General features: G+C 44.8%; 1 protein-coding gene across 8 annotated transcripts in view; it reads right to left on the reverse strand.

Annotated features, from left to right (window-relative positions):
• Hdac4 (histone deacetylase 4) overlaps positions 1-12,858 on the reverse strand; it is a 250,023-nt gene that overhangs the window by 214,460 nt on the left and 22,705 nt on the right. The window lies entirely within an intron of this gene.

Here is a 12,858-nt window from a genome sequence, read left to right on the forward strand (position 1 = left end):
GATATCCCAACCTGCACTACACTTGCTGAAATACACAGAAATAAATTCCAGTGCCCTGCCCTCCCTTCTCATTGAGAAGTGCCCATCCAGACTTCTCCGCACACAGCTGCCACCATAAAATTGAGTCCAAATTCTGCTCCCCCACTTAAGTGCCATAAATTATCCCCCATGTGCCCAACTTTATAACTACACTTTTCCAGGTTTTTAAGGAATGCATAACCATGCAGAAGATCTCGAAGCTACCTGGGGTAGCCCTTCCAAAGAGGCAGGTGCTTAGCAACATTCAAACTCAGATCTCCCCTGTTGTCATCTTTCTCTGCCTTTTATCCATAGAACCAAATAACATCCTACCCAGGGCAGCCGCTCTCCAAGGTCACTCTGCATCACTTGGTAAATCTTTTGGAGGATTCCCTGACCTATACAAGGTTTTGGAAGACTGCAGGTTTCAAGGCACCATCAAAAGCCCTGATAATATGAGACCCATGGGTTGAATAGATTCTCCAGTTTCCACGACGCAGTCACTTCAGACAAGCCCACGTCACTCCAGGACTACCTGACTGTGGCTCCAGTGCCTGCTGAGGTATCTATTTCATCTCTAAGAATGTGATGAGTCCTTTTGTCGTTTGCTTTTTTTTTTTTTGTCTTTTTTTTTTGTTTGTTTTGAGACTGTCTCATAATTTACACCAAGCTGGTCCTGAACTCAAAGAGACTGGCCTGCCTTGAGTGCTGGGATTAAAGGCATCCACCACCATCACAGCCTAAACTGCTTTATTTAAGCAAGTGCACTATATTCCCCAGCCACTTGCAACTAATCAGATGGCCATGTCAAAGGCTGCTCTGGAATGGTGGGTTGTTCAAGGTAGTTTCCAGCTTTACACTATTGCCTGCAACTCTGTGGCCCTCGCCTTTATGTCAGCTGATCTGCACCCAATGACACCACGACTTTTATCCTCAGATCCAGAACCTGTACTGCTCTCGGTCAGGACACCACTCCCTGAAAGGAATGCAGGTGGCACAATCCTGCAAACCCTGTGACTCTCGTGCAACTCTGCATCCATCCTGCACACAGCTTGTCTCAGGACACAACCATCCGCCCTGGAACACTGTTTCCTTGGCACCATGGAATATCCTAACGCCACCCTCCAGAGTTCCTGTCTATGTAACGTCTGGGGCTCGGGATAGCTGACTCTCATTTTCTTCTGCCTACATGCTACTTTGTCTTTTCTTAGTCTGGAAACTTAAAAATATTGTCAGACAATGTGCCACTGCGTGTCTCTTGATTGATTTTGATCACAGCAAGACCCTTTGAATGTGCCTCCCTCTTCCTGCTCTGGAAGAATGCTCAGTCACTTTTGATTATTTTTATTCAATTCATTCTGGCTTCTTGAGAGATTCTATACTGCTGGCTGGACTCTCGCCATAGATCCAACCCCTCTTGCCTCAGACACATCTGTTGTTTATTCTGCATTCCCAGGCAGCCTCTCTGGTACATTCTGCACATGACTGATGAGATCTTCCAAAGTATCATTGTCTTAGTCAGGTTTTTATGGTTGCAGCAAAACACCATGACCAAAAAGCAAGTTGGGGAGAAAAGGATTTATTTGGCTTATACTTCCAGATCATAATACATCATCAAAGGAAGTCGGGACAGGAACTCAAGCAGGGCAGGAACCTGAGGCAGGAGCTGATGCAGAGGCCATGGAGGGTGCTGCTCACTGGCTTGCTCCTCATGACTTGTTTTTATAGAACCCAGGACCACCAGCCCGAGGATGGCACCACCCATACTGGGCTGGACCACTAGCTGAGAAAATGCCTTACAGTTAGATCTCATGGAGGCATTTCCTCAACTGAGGCTCCTTTCTCTCTGACAACTCTAGCTTGTATCAAGTTGACACACAACACCAGCCAGTGCAATCAGTATTCTTCATTGTGGTCCTAATGCCATTTAAGTCAGCTTTAAACAGTCAGCTCTCCACTACTGCACTTGTGAGCCTTGATGTAGCCTCACTTTTCCTGATGACCATTCTAGCCAAACTTCTAAAAAGCTTTCTTCTTCTAACCCAGGCATTGTGTTCTGAGGTGGCCTCCTAGGGTTCTGGAACACCTACTGGCAGGCCTGGATGAAGTCTGCTGCATTTACCCTCATAGGACAGCCTTCATAGGACAGCCCCCAGACCAAAGGGCCGCCCAAGCCACTGTCCCTTCCTACAGGGTATATGTCAGCTTCCCAGGATTGCAGCTCCCACCCAAGGCTTCCAGCAAGCTGTCTAAGAAGCACTGATGGAGATGAGCCCCTTCTTGTAACAGAACCCAGGAGTTTTTGTTGTGGCACAATACAATGTTCTGGGAAGACACACACTTGCCAAAAATGAAAACTAAAATATCAGGGCATAGGGGAAGGATGAGGTTCATCAGCAACACACTACGGAAATGCACAATAAAAGGAAAACATTACCACAGCTCAAAAAAGACCCTCAATAGTCCTAACCGAAAAGTCTAATAATGCAGAACTATAAGATTTTAAAACTGTGACAACAATTTAAATAACAGTATGAAGAGAAAATGCTTCTAAATTTGGGAATCATGGACAACTGAGCCTACTCTCACCTGTACCTTGATGACCTTGTCAAATTGTCTCCACTAAGGGTAGCGCTTGTCAGATGTGCTAATAGAGTGTTTTCTTTTATACCAGATAGAAAGAACCACCATGAGGTGGGACTGGAAACCGTCTAGAGACAGAGATGGTCACTTATTTATGTAATATCAGCGTTTGTCAAGCAACAGAGGTCCAGCAATGTGCTACCTATAAGAACACATTTTTAGTCTAGGCACATGCCACATAATGACTTTCAAGTCAACAACAGACCACATACAGCAAATACAGCAGTGATCCCATTGAAGAGGATGATCGTGTGACATTGTGGTGGCCATCTCAGCCTATGTAATACTTATGCAATGTCAGTGATGGCAAGACTACACAATATATTCTTTCCCAGAGTTGCACCTAACTGTGAAATTACAAATAAACTACAGATGGGGAAAGATCCATCACACAAACCCTGTAGATTATGCTCCACTATCCAACTGACTCCATTCAGAACCACTCAAGAGATGAGGAACTTCCCTAGTGTGTCTTGTCTGTGAGGCCTTCCTGTGAGCAGCCGAGCACTCAGTGAAAGCACCACCCCATAAGCTGAGGGGCCCAGAGAATGAGAGGAATGGAATCGCCAGCCCAACACCAGCAACCCATCTTTCTCTACCTCCTAGCCCACTAGGACTTGACTTGCTCTGCTCTACCATACCCTCCCCACCACGATCAACTGAACCCTCAGAAATCCTAGGCTCTCACTTGTCTCTGTCAAGCATTTGTTTACAACAGTGACAAAAGAAGCCAACACACAAACATTAAACAAGAGCAAGCTGTGAAGGTGACATTAGCATCTAGCCAAATAAACTTTAGAATCAAGTTATCACACAAGACGAGAGGCCCAGTTCCTAATGGCAGAGAGATCAGTCAGTTGAAGAGTAAATAAAAACCATGTTTCCCACGAGAAGCAAAACTAAGAAAAGCATGAAGGAAATGGGCACATCTACCATTACAGCTGAGAGCTCCATGCTTGTTCTCAGGGACTGGCACAACAGCAAACAGAAAACTAGCAGGGTAGAAAACACATACACACACACACACACACACACACACACACACACACACACACACACACACGCGCGCGCGCGCGCGCGCGCGCGCGACTCAGTGACATTTACACAACACTGTGCAAAAACAGCAGGTGCACTTTTTTCATTGTCCTTTACCACACAGAGTAGGCACTAAGAAAGACACCTTCAGGCCCATAAAACAAAGTACCATTAAGCTTAAAAGGCCACAAGTCAAAAACTAAATAAACTTATTTTACTAAAACAGAATTAAGGCAGAAAGTTATCTGTAAAAGCCAAAAATTTGGCAAGTAGTGGTTAGTGCACCCCTTTAATTTCAGCACTTGGCAGAGGGAGGTGGATCACGGAGTTTGAGACCAACATGATCTACAGAGTGAGTTCCAGGACAGGTAGGGCTACATAGCAGAACCCTGTCTAGAAAAAAAGAAAAAAGAGAAAGGGGGGAAGAGGGCAGGGGAGAGGAGGGAAGCCAAAGCATTTGTAAACTAAATAATGCTCTTCAGTGCACACAGCTGCAGTCCCAGCTGCTAAGTCCATTGATAAGTGGAGGCAGGAGAATCAGCAGTTCAAGGTCATCCTCGACACATAAGGAGTCTGGGCTACATGGAACCCTGGCTCAAACAGCAACATCTCACAAATGAGGAAAATTAGAAGGCACTTTGCAGTGAATAAAAATGGAGACACAAGATATCAAGATATGCAATGCCCAGAGGGTGTTAGAAAAGACAATCTTGTTACAGTGTCGGTAGGCTTCACTTTAAGAAATTAAAACAAGGGCTGCAGAGACGGCTCAGCCGTTAGGAGGGCTGGCTGCTCTTCCAGAGGTCCTGAGTTCAATTCCCAGCAACCACATGGCTCACAACCATCTGTAATGGGATCTGATGCCCTCTTCTGGTGTGTCTGAAGACAGTTACAATGTACTCATATAAATAAAATATTTAAAAAGAAATTAAAACAAAAACAAAGTAAACTCCAAATAAACAACAAAAAGGCAAGAGCAAAGAGTAGAAATCAGTTCAATTTAAAACATAAAATTAAGGTGGTAGAGCACTCCTGTATGTAACCCAGACATTCAGGAGGCTGAAGGGGAAGACTGGGGCCTCAGGCCTGGACTACAAGGAGCCCCTTTTAGGGACAGAAGCAAAGGAAGGCAACAGAGAAGTGAGCATGACTGGCCAAAGTTCAGCCAGACTGATGAGGATGAAAACTGAATTCACGATATGAAGAAGAGCAAGGGGATGACAGACAGGGAAAGGACAAAGGAGAGTATCACAGGTTGCTTTATGCCAGGAACTGGAATGAAATTAACAAACACCTTGAAGGACCTAAATGTCAGCTGGGTGAGAGGACAGGCTCACAGCAGGGTACATACTCTGGGTCCCAGATCCCTCAGAGGGACACATCTGAAAACTCCTGCCATTGTAGGGTATGACTGATGAAGGCACTTGGATTCCTTCTCTTATGTATCTGTTAGCTACAATTCAGTGCAGGGGACTCTCATCTTTGCATTTGGTCATCCATTAGTGGAGATGGGTGCATATTCCTCTGGGCTGCATGCTAATAATCCAACGCTTGCTTACTCTGGCTTCAGCTCTGTACCCTGGAACTCCATTAAGTTGGCCACATGTGCTTTACGGACAAGTTTCCATCTTTTTTGTCAAGCATTTGTTTACATCAAGTCAATGTTGACCCCTCAGGTCCCAAGCCAATCACTGCAAGGTTTTGGCCAGTCACCTTTTCCTCATATTTAATGCCTTTCTCCAACAGTGAGAAATCGGGCTCCTACAATGTACAATGCATTTCCTGGTTGCGTTCTCATACACTCAGAAGTAGTTTGAAAAGTTCTACACATGACAAACATCCTCATGAGTGGACAAGTATCCATTCTCCACTGTGCTTCTCTTCTCAGTGTTCTGTGTCCCCACCCCTCTCCAGAGCTGTCCATGCATCACTTTAAGGCGTGGCTGCACCTCTTTCTCTGTAGGAGAGCTGGCTTCCAAGCCATTCTGATGGGTCTAAACAGCTTATCTTTCTCGTATGTGTAGAGTAAGAAGTAAGAATCATGGCTGATCCCAGCGGTGCTTTCCTTCAATCCCAGCATTTAGGAGGGAGAGCTCCATGAGTTCAAGGACAGTCTGGTCTGCAGAGCCAGTTCCAGGACAGCCTGAGCTACACAGTGTGACCCCTTCTCAATAAACAAACAAACAGATTCAGTAGGAAAAATATCTATAAAGGTAATTTTAAATTTAAGATTCTTGTAGTTTCCACATAGGCTTCTGCTAAAGAAAAGCTCTTATGTTGTGGAATCAGACACAAATACAGAGCAACAAAAACAGCAGCAAACCCAAGGCAAGAGCTCAACAACTGCAGCATCAAGGACAGGCTGCCATTCCCACTCCATCTCCATCTCCTTCCCACACACTGCGATGCCTGAAATCTGCCTGTGAACTGCTGCATGCAGGTTCATCCGTACCCCGTTATCACTGTTTGCTGCCTTAAGGTTGTCATTGTTGCTGTTGTTTTCTGATGTACTGCCAAAGGCATGGTGAAAATTAGCCTCAGCGCCATGTAACTGGAGTTATGTTACAAACAAAGAGCTTTCAAAAGGGCTCACCTTCCCTGACAGAGATGGAGCCCACGGTCCTGATCAGGGCAGAATCTGATGGGGTGCTAACAGGCTGCTGGGACAGCTCAAGCTAGCTGGGGATTGCTTCCATTAAGTCACACACCAGCCTCTGGAGTTTCTGCTTAGCCAAAAGACAGTCCGTCCCCAGTGCCACTGCAAATGATGGGGCAGAGGGGTGGGGCACTGAAGATGACTTGAAAGGAGAAGACTGGGGAGCCAGGTCCAGAAGCCATTTGGCACAGATCTCTGGGACCAGACAGACCAAGGTAGGTCAGAAGACAGTGAGTGTGCAGGCCCATCGGCTCAGGGCGCTCCAGGCACCACACAAATGAAAGACCAAGTCGGTAAGAGCCAGCCATGATGAGTAATTCTGATTTATAAGCACCTTCAGGACAACAACAGGAATGGCCATCCTAAGTACAGCCTGACACTAGACACGAACTTCTACAAAGACATATCTTTCTGTGTCTACTCTGGCTTCATACAGAATAAGTGACACTGTGGCTTAGTGTGCTGGGGTTACCAGGTTACCTCCTGCAACTTGGAAATTCTGAAATCCTAGTTGGCTTGACTTCAAATGGAGTTAAAAAAAAACAAAAACAAAAAAAGAACCAAACAAAAAACAAAAAACTTACAATCAGCAAAAATCACATAAATCCTATAAATCTCTAGGAGAATTTCTCTTAAAAAATCTTTATGAAGCTACCAAAAAGAGGTGTGAGCCAAGAGGGTATGTTCTGTCCCTTACCACACCCAGTGGACAGAGGAGGAGCAGCAGACAGCAAGAGTGACCAGAGTGTGGAGTCTAGCAGGCCTGAGCAGGAGGAAGGGCATGCTACTGTCCTCAGGGCCAAAGGATGCCATCTTGAAACCCTCACCAGAGCAGCAAGACATGAGAAGAACTGGAAGGGTGAGATCGCCATTCACACCATGTGCAGAGAAAACCCATAACAGTCAACAAAGAACTATTAAAATGTCTACATTAAGTCAAATCTGAGAAGTCAGAGGGTACACACCAAGGACCAATAAAAATAACACCGAGAAAAGGTAACATTTATGACACCACCAGCAAATATCCAGGGCTAATATGAAAAACATGTAAAACTTGTACTAGAAAATATAAAATTATATATAAATAAAATTAAAAGATTTAAATAATAGAAGAATAGTCTATGTATATAAATTCAAAGGCCATCTGAACAATGGTTCAGACATCGATGTTCCCCAATTAATTGGTAGTCTAGGCAATCACCATAAAAAGTTAATATATTGATTTATTATAAAGCTGACATTTAAATGTTCGGACAAGCCAAGGAACATAATATTCTAGAATGAAACCAATACAAGCAAGGTCATCTGATAATAGCCAAGATCCTACCCTAAATCCCAATGTTTCCGTCTTTTTGAAATATGATTAGGTCATACCCTGTCTAGCAATACTTCATGAAAACAGGAGATGGGTTACAGATCCAGTCCAAAAGATCACAAAGACCAGTATTTTCATATAGTCAGAGAAATCTCTATGGACCATAAAGCAAGATAAATAAATAAATGAGAAAAAATAAAGAAAAGAAAAAGAAAAAAATGAAAATTTTCAATTTATCCAGACGCAGCAGAAGAGAGAAAAGACAGCAACATGGCAGAAGCAGCCTGTCGCAGGACATTCAACAAGAGACTGACACCCAAAACTCAAAAGCAATCCCTATAAACCTCAAGAGCTAACAACCCCGTATTTAAGGGGTGGGGGTGGGCAAAAGGTAAGAACAGGAATTTATAAAGAGGTTTGTAAGCAGTCAGTCAACACAAACAGGTGCTCTACATCTATCACAACAGGAAAGTAACAATTAAAACGACAACAGGACAAAATGTCTAAAATGTCTACACAAAGAAGTACCTACATTAGTGAGTCATGGTAAAACCAGAGCTCTCACGAAGTGTGAAGGGTCCAAGCACCCAGGAAACAGATCCCTGGGTGACAGGAAATAGTGCACACACAAACCCTGATGATATGTCCTCGATCTGCCCACTAATGCCCTTCCAGGACACACCCACCCTGTTCTCTAGTCCTGCCCATGAAGACGACAGGGAAGAACGAACAGGGATGTAGCTGGGCTGACTAGCTGCTAGCCTAGCATAGCATGAACACAGCAGCAGATTTGATCTCCAGCACTATATAAACTGGGAATGACAGCAGACCTGTAATCCGAGCACTGCAGAGGCAGAAGCAAGAAGACCAGAAGCCCCTCAGTGCTACATGGTAACTTGGAAGCTACATGAGACTCCAGCTAAAAAACATAAATTAAAAACCAAGGGGGTTGGGGATTTAGCTCAGTGGTAGAGCGCTTGCCTAGGAAGCGCAAGGCCCTGGGTTCGGTCCCCAGCTCCGAAAAAAAGAACAAAAAAAAAAAAAAAAAAACCAAGGACCTATCAGCATATTCTGATAGCCCAAAACTAGATTCTAGAATACTATGCAGCGAGAATAAAACCGTACCTTCACATAGCCACAGAAAGAGCACACTTTCACAGCGCTAAGCAGAAGCAGGCAGACACACATGGTTCACCCAGAAAATAGCATGAATATAAGACTTGTAAAGGGATAATGTTGCTCTTTAGTCCTGGGACAACCTGGAGAGCAATGTAGGATCTCAAGGAAAGAGGAGGAAGAACGTGAAGAACTGATAAGTGCCCCCATCTATGTGAAGGCACACAAGGGCAAAGCCTGGAACGTACGACCCAAACAAGCTGTCGTGTTCTCACACAGACGGAACCCCATGAAAGGTTGGGAGATGGGGCTCAGTTCTTCAAAGACCGTCTTTTGTCTTGGAAGTCCAAAACAATACCCACTTGCCTATCTTGTCAGTGTGTGCCTTTGACCTGGCTCTCTAGCTCGCAGATAAATGGCTGACTGTACAGTGCTTGCCACTACCTTCCTACAATCTCCATGTGCACAAGACGTCTGCCATTCTCCCTGAAACAAACCTTACAGAAAAGAGCTACCTAGATAACAAGGCAGACCAAAGTCAGGATGGTCAAAAAGAATAAATGCATATAAAATGCTATCAATGCTTTGATTAAATGTTTACCTTAATCTAAATTTTATTAAAATTTAAATAAATTGTAAGAAAAAAATGAAGTGCTTACTGTGATTTCTCTTACTTTACAGTAAGCATTTTAGTACGCCCTCTTGTCCTCAGCAAATAAAATATGAGCTGTAAGGTTTGGCAATTATGTTTTATAAACATGTCATTTTATGATAGATGGCTCACACACTGAAAGACTACAGATTTTTCCCCATAATTTGTTGGGACACATTTATAGTTTACTTTCATAATAGACTCCATACTTGAAAGTAATAAAATCCCCTTTCACTGTGTTCTAACAGGAATAAAATATGAAGTACTTCACAAATCTACAAGCCGAGTCTGAACAAGCTAAGAGAGACTACACAGGTGGGTGGCAGTGGTGACGCCTTTGATCCAGCACTCAGAAGGCAGAGGCAGGCAGGTCTCTGAGTTCAAGACCAGCCTGGTGCATAAAACAAGTTCAGGAGAGACAGGACTACACAGAGAAGCCCTGTCTTGAAAAAGAGGAGAGGAGAGGGGAAGGGAGGGGAGGGGAGGGCAGGGCAGGGAAGGGGAGGGGAGGTTTATACCTCTATAAGGGCATGATTCTCTCCAGTGTGCAGGGATCAGATGCTGAAGGCTATGTTGATGAGCAATGGGCAGCAGGCCCTGTCAGCATCCCCGGGGCCTGTCATAATTCCTTTGCAAAAGCCCCATGGCCCTGTCTAGTTACTGCTACTCTACACTGGGGTTACGAATGAAGATCCACATTCTGGCCCATGGCCTGCAACATGTATAAACTTCTTGGTAAAAACAAAAAGGCCCAACTGGTTCAAACATTCAGATAAAATGATACTTGTCTCCTTCACGTGAAAAATGGAATGATTTTAGAGAAAAATTTTAGGGACGCTGAGATTTTTTTAGCACAGGGTCCTATGGATAATTTAATACCAAACTGAAACTGAAACTGCAACAACAACATGGTCAGCAAGTCCCAGGCAGATGGCTTTAACACCCAAAGAAAACTCAAGACTTACCAATGGCCCACACAGCATCCCAAGAGGCTTCAAAGCCTCATCTGGGTTTGAACGAGAACTCTCCCCCACAGTCTCAGGCGTTTGAACACTTAGTCTCCAGCTGTTGATGGCACTGTTGGGGAGGTTTACACAGTGCAGCAGTGATGGAGGACGTATGTCATTTGGAACAAACTTTGACATTAAAAGAACTGTGCAACGTCCAGGTTGCTCTCTGCTTTGTGCATGCAGTTGTTTGTGTTAATTCTCAACTTTCCTTTCCTGCTGCCACGCCGGCTACTTGCTGCTAAACCTCCCCCCTATGATGGACTCTTATCCCTCTGGAAGTGTAAGCCAAAATCAACTCTTTCTTCCATAACTTGCCTTGGCTACTGTGTTTGATCACACAACAGAAGTCACAAAGATGTTCACTTCAAAGGACTAGCAAACACAGTGCTGCCCTGCTAGAGAAGCAGGTACTCAGAACTAGTAACTTGGGGCAGTACCAACCACCTGCACAGAAGCCTGGCTTAGTGTCACAGATAGAAAACAGTGACGATGCATTCCCATCACCAACCACACAGACACCATGTGAGCAGCAGTTCTCAGTACACTCTGGAGCCTCCAAGACCCCAGAGCCTTTTCAGGGGGTGGGAAATCCATTCTGGTTTTTGTGCTTCTGTGCTTAGCCTTCTCCAGGGTACTATGGCACTTTCCAGATGCATGAGGACAGCCAGGCACACAAGAGGCATGAGATCACCTGTTTCTCTTTTCTCACCACAGCTCAACAGGCAGCCTCATCCTGTGGGCTTCTCTTCTTTGAAATCCACATGCTCACAGCAGGTAGCCACTGTGCCTTAAACCATGGGCCTATCCACAGATTTCTCTGTACCCACAATCATTCAGCCACATATCCAGGACACACCATCACTGGTAGACTCCATTCTATCACCACCAACCTGAATACAACTGCCCTACAATCAGGACAATGTGTCTGGAGATGGGGAGAGTGGAGAGGCTCGGACCCTGGTTACACATCAGTGGGTCACCGTGGAGCTTAGGGTTGAATGAACCTGCACATTCACACTCCAACAAGGGCAGGAGATAGTTTTTGCCAGGGTCCCTTGTGAAACAGGTGCTGGTTCTCTCTCTTCTACCAACCTGCACATAAAGTACCCTCCTCTGCTCCTGTCAGGGTCCTAGAGTACCCGCATGTCGGCAGCCTGCTCCCCCCTGAGCTGCCCGTGCTTGAAGTTCACTCATTCAGGATCCAACCTCTCATCTGTAAGACTGCATAAGCATGATTCCTATTGGCCAAACATTTTCCAAAACTTTCATCTCCAAGTTGAGTTGTTTAAGGATATGTTGACTGCTCTCAAGTGGAATTTTACTACGCCAACAGAGGTACCTGGGGCAGCTTACAGGATCTGAATGGATGAGGACAAAGCCCAAACATCTCTGGAGATGCCCCCTGCCCAGGTGGGGACAGTGACTTAAGTGTGAACTTGAATCCATCTTGGATTTATGTGAACAGACAATTTACCACTAAGTTGTAGAGGAGTGGTTCTCATGATTTGATTTAATTGGGAATCTGTATTTACAGACGCTCAAGTTCCTTGCCTCCAACTGGGTTTTGATATATCAATTAAGATGCCAGTGGCCAATGACTGGGCAGAAAGAAAGAAGTGGGACTTTCAGCTCCCACAGTGGAGGAGAGGGCAGAGAGAGGAGATCAAGATACTTGGAAGAGAGAGAAGGCACAGACTCAGGAGATCCTCTAAAATGTAGGCGGAAAGGGAAAGCAGCCCACGGAAGGAAGGGCAGCCGAAAGTGGCTTCACAGAAGGTAACCGACAACTAAGTTGAGGAAAGACTTAGAGGTGTTCAGTTAAGAATAAAGATAACTGGGCAACTAAGGTGTGTAGAGGGGTGTGTGTGTGTGTGTGTGTGTGTGTGTGTGTGTGTGTGTGTGTGTGTGTGTGTGTTTATCAGCGGATCTGAGCTAAATCCTGGGCAGGTGGCATGCCTGCAACTCGAGAACTTAAAGCTGTGTAGCAAAAACTACCCACTACATTGTCATCCAATAAAATGACCAAGCAAAAAATAGTAATACTAAGACAAGACAATGGGGGAGGGGGGGCATGCCAGAGAAGCAAGATGCTGGGGACAATGATTGACAGTGTTCCTAGACTGTGTACACAAAGACCAGAACAACATCTCAAGGAAACCCAAAACTAGGCTGGGTGTCAACGTCGTCAGCCACAAGGCATCAACAAAAATCCCAAAGAAAGGAGAACAAGGAAGACAGCTGCTAAAATGGAATGACTGTGACGATGAAGATTAAGAGGAAGATGATGATGGGGGGTGATGACGACAACAATAAGAGGAGGTGGGAAATATACTCTTCAAATAACAGAAAACAAGACTCAAAAATCAGAGAAACATTAAAACAAGACACCAAAAAGCAAGCACACAAAGTGTGC

The sequence above is a fragment of the Rattus norvegicus genome, chromosome 9 (assembly GCF_036323735.1).
Source record: "Rattus norvegicus strain BN/NHsdMcwi chromosome 9, GRCr8, whole genome shotgun sequence".
Lineage (NCBI taxonomy): Eukaryota > Metazoa > Chordata > Mammalia > Rodentia > Muridae > Rattus > Rattus norvegicus.